Source organism: Plutella xylostella, chromosome 9, assembly GCF_932276165.1.
Source record: "Plutella xylostella chromosome 9, ilPluXylo3.1, whole genome shotgun sequence".
Classification (NCBI taxonomy): Eukaryota; Metazoa; Arthropoda; class Insecta; order Lepidoptera; family Plutellidae; genus Plutella; species Plutella xylostella.
Window position 1 is genome coordinate 9,518,563 of NC_063989.1, and position 4,848 is coordinate 9,523,410.

Here is a 4,848-nt window from a genome sequence, read left to right on the forward strand (position 1 = left end):
AATAAATACCTTATGTTTTTAAAGTTTATATTCCTTTTATCCTGCCATCTTTCGATTTTTACTGGCGTTCGTATTAGTTGTGATCACGATAGAAGGTAGAAGGTATAAGTTATGATTATTTTGAATAAAGAAAATTGAGTGTAATATCTAACTTAGAAGTTCCCCGTATAAAATATAGATGGCGGTTAAAAGATATTCTTGTGTCTTGTTGATTTCGCTCACCATAGATTCACAACAACTTATCAGAAATGTTTCTAATTTGGTAACCCAGGGACTCACTCTATAAAAACATATAAGTTTTGAAATCTTCAAAAAAAATTACTGATAGTTGGTCGCTTACTTTGAGAGTGCTTTATAAGTAGTCGGGATTTAGTTTTTAAAAATAACATATTAAAATACCTACATAGATATCGATATAAAATCACTGCGGGAGGTATCAAATGAAGGCGTGTATCGACAAATTTGTTCAACTTAATTGGGGTTTTAGCACATTGATTTGGGGTCACTGGATCTATTATGTAAGGATTTTCGACATAATGAAGATATATCGCGTACAATAATAGTTTTGTTTAAATAAATAATGGATCTAATGTGCCACCTACTGTGACAGGTATCCTTTTGTGCATATTTAGATCGATATGAAAAGAGCATGGCGCTTCTACAAAACTGCAATATCATGATGATTATGTATGATGATGCATATGTATGAAATTTAAAAAAATATCTAATACTAAGAACTTATTTAAAAAAAATCTTTACCGCAGCTTAACCGAACTTCATTGAAGTTCGGTTATACTTATAAAACGAGGCAAACTTACAACAGTGCCTTAGGTCCTCTGAGAGTAGTCAATTCAACTGAGTGAGTACATCATAGGTACCTACGAAGTTTCAATGGGTAATTCTTATATTTGCAACTCTAAAAACATTGTAATTTGCATGAAAAACAGATAAATTCTGGATCTTCTTTCAGAAAATAAGCAATCGATTAGATTCATCACTATTTGCTAAATAATCATAATAAAATATATCATTTTCAAGTTTTCGTGACACCTGGTCCATATAAAGTCATCTGGTTCAAGTTATATGGCAAGAACACCTGCGGGCAATACAGACTCTTAATTAAATCATAAATAGGTACTTAATCATGAATCAAAAAGATCTTTATCCTTTAAAAATCAACTTGTTAATTTGTTTGATTTTCCGAATATAGAATGTTTGCTACATGGATTTTATGCAAATTATTCAAAATCGATTTGAATTACGATTTATGTATGTTGCACCCTTATGTTAATGAGAGATATAATAATTATGAGGTACCTATATTTTTTTTTAAGCAAAGCTCTAGTATCTTAATCATATTTGATTAAAGACAGATATTTGTACTAGGTTTTAGGTGTTAAAATAAAAACTTGCAGATATATCAGCTGTCCGATACCCATATTACATACAGATTCTTCCTAGTTTGGTGTCGGGTCGGATGGCCTAGTGTGGGATGTTCCCATATTTCTATTATTACACTCACGGGCACTGAAAAAGTCCCACTCAGAAAATGCCGACGCCAAACAACCCCAATTTTTTAACATTTCATTTATATTTGAACAAAATATTACCGTTTTTAGTTGGTATCATCCTGATGCTCTGTTAAATGTACTTCAATATTGCAGAAGGCGTCATTAAGCTAGCATTTTCCGTTTATAAGGAATTTGGTTATTTTCTTAGTGGAACGTTTTCATTGCCCGAGAGTGGATAATTATATGAAAATCATCCAGAAGTATACTTGGCAGACTTTCTGTTAACACCCTTCCACAAGTCGACTTCTGCCATTTTATAGCCAGTTTAAACTGCGCTTTATAGAAGGGTATCTATCAAGTCAATTTAAAAAAAACGCATTTAGAACAAAAAGTAAGAAATCGATTCAATAAAATACGTTTTTTTTTCATATAAATGACAAATGAACTGCAAGCGGCACAATAATAAACGCGAAGGCTTACAAAACGGTTGAATAGTGAGTAATAAATTTAACAATGTCCATTGTATTATAATTTTGCTGTAAAAATATCCGAAGTTTAAATTTGCTCCTTTAATATGTGCCGATCAATTTATGATTTTCGCATTTCGCAAGCTGCGACAACTCGGCTACTTCAATATGGACGGCACTTTGACATGCAAGCTTTTTTGCGTCCGTTTCATTCTAAGCTGTTCTATCTGCTAACTGGCTGTATAAGTTTATGAAGAAACTGAGATTTCTCTTCAAACTACATAGGTTAGGTACCTATATATATGTATCGATTGGTAACTGGCTAATAACTAACCCCCTTATTCATAAAAAAGTTACTGAACGGATTAACTATTGAACTGTTTTGTCACTCTCTGTCAAAGAACAAATTGTTCTCTGTCAGAGAGGGACAGAACAGTTCAATAGTTAATCCGTTCAGTAACTTTTTTATGAATAAGGGGGTAAGCCTTTATGGGAGTTTTGATGGTCATTCACTGTACCAAGTTCTATTTCCTAAGTGTAAGTATGATCTTGTACTAGCTCTATATAGCTCTATGTTTGTTTGATTCACATAAATACTAGCGTGTAAAAAACAACTAAAAAACTAATTATTTTCGGTAAACATTCATAATAAATGAATATGCAGAGTCATGGCAATAATGGTTTTATACATATACACAATATTTTTGTATCAACTTAACACTTCACAGCCTCAATTACAAAAAAAACTTGCAGATGTCTACGAACATAATGAATAATTATTATGTAAGAAAAATTATGAAAAAATTCGGCGGCTTCCATTGGGTCGACTTTTTGCTTATAAAATATTACGGGCCAAGGTCTATATTGGTGCAGACCCTATACAGGTACCAGTGCAGACTCTGCAGACCTAGTAGCATTGAGCCTTAGATTAAATATACGAAACAAGATGGTGTGTCACATACAAAGCAAAAAACCAACGATATTTTAATACAAACGTTCGTTTATTTAAGCATAAAACTGTCCGCGTTTTGTTTACTGTGAAACCGTTTTAAGTTCAACCTAATGACAACCATTATACCAATGAATAAAGTCACAAATTTTCTAACCGAACTAATACTAATACTAACTAATATTATAAATGCGAAAGTAACTGTGTCTGTCTGTCTGTCTGTCTGTCTGTTACTCTTTCACGCCAAAACTACTAAACGGATTTGAATGAAATTTGGTATACATACGGTCTAGACCCTGGGAAAGAACATAGGCTACTTTTTATCCCGGAATTCCCACGGGAAAACTTTTAAGGCGAAGCGAAGCGCGCGGGAACAGCTAGTTCAGAATAAAAGCTCAGGGGTAGAAGTGGGGTGTTATTTGTCAAGACGTTTCATTTGCACTGACACTCCATCTAGTTCGTATTCAAACATCGTTGCATCGACCAGATGAAAAGCTGTGACAAAAGTTTATGTAGCACTCGCTCTCAAGGCTCCGCGATCAGAGTAAACGAGACAGAGATAGGTCGAGACTTTTGCCTCTGAATCATGTATGTAAAATAATTATAGAATTCTCACTAAGTCGACCTCTAATTTACAAAAATAAGATTAATCATAAAATCTATTCACAAGATCCTCATTATTGTTCGCGCTCACGATCGCAATCTTTTCCTTGTTTCCGTGATTGCGGTTAGATTTTTCTTTTCCGATCGACCACAGGGCTAGTGCTGATGCATGCAGGTAACTGTTTAAACGATGGTTATCGCTAAAAATAACCTCCTTTAATTACTGCTCGGTTTGAGTCGCCCTGACCTTTCACAGCCACTTGTTGGTGCTGCCTCCGACTCACTAAGCGTAGAGTTAAGACTCTACGAGACATGCTGGGTGGATTGCATATGCTATAAAGCTCAATCATAATTATAAGATAAATCAAAGTTTGTGTTTATCATTTTCTGGCCTTAAAAATACGATGCTGATACCTTCATGGTAAAAGGAATAAATGAAATAGCAGTTCTAAAAAAAACCACAAAAAAAAATACATCGCTCACTCACATAGCGCGGCCTGTAGAGCGAGTGTGGCAGAAATCTTATGTCACGTCTTGACTTGCGCCCCGTGCTAGGTATTCTGGTATATATACGTAACGAGATCAGAGCTTCAGTTAGCAAATTACCTACATAATATGTTTTATATTACTTATTAAAAAGTTATTTGCTTATACTTGCCATCTAGTGGCATACCCCGGCACTAATCACAGACCTATCTGTTGCTTCTTAACTCTGTGGAGGCTCGATCATGAGTTATGCGACACATCGATTACAAAACGGAACACACAATCAATTGAAGCGGCTGCCTTTATGCCGATACCCATCGCCCGGTGTATTACTTACTCATTAACATACTGTTCTTTGTCTCTTAGTGTTATTGAGCCGCGACAATGTGTACCTAGTTTACCCTACATGTCGTATGAGGTACTTTTAGCATTTAGCAGATCAAGGATTTATATATTTACAATCTTTGTGTTTTAATAATATTTTTAGTATCTATATTTAATAATATTAAGTATATTTATTTTCCTTTATAGGTGACATTATGACGTCCAGATGGCGCAGTGGTTAATGGTTAGTAGTAACTCAAGAGTCCCTAGTTTATTAATAATGATTACGAAACGTTATCGCCCAATATTATATATTTGTTCTTTATTTTACATACGTCCAGATGGCGCGGTGTTAATGGTTAGTAGTTACTCTGATGTGTTAAGAGTACTGGTCAGTCTTCGTTGTACTGGAAGGAAGGATAGCAATAGGCTTGCCTCCTATTTCCAGTGGATATAATATATAAAAACAAACACTGGCGATCGATAAAGCAATGCACCACTACCTACT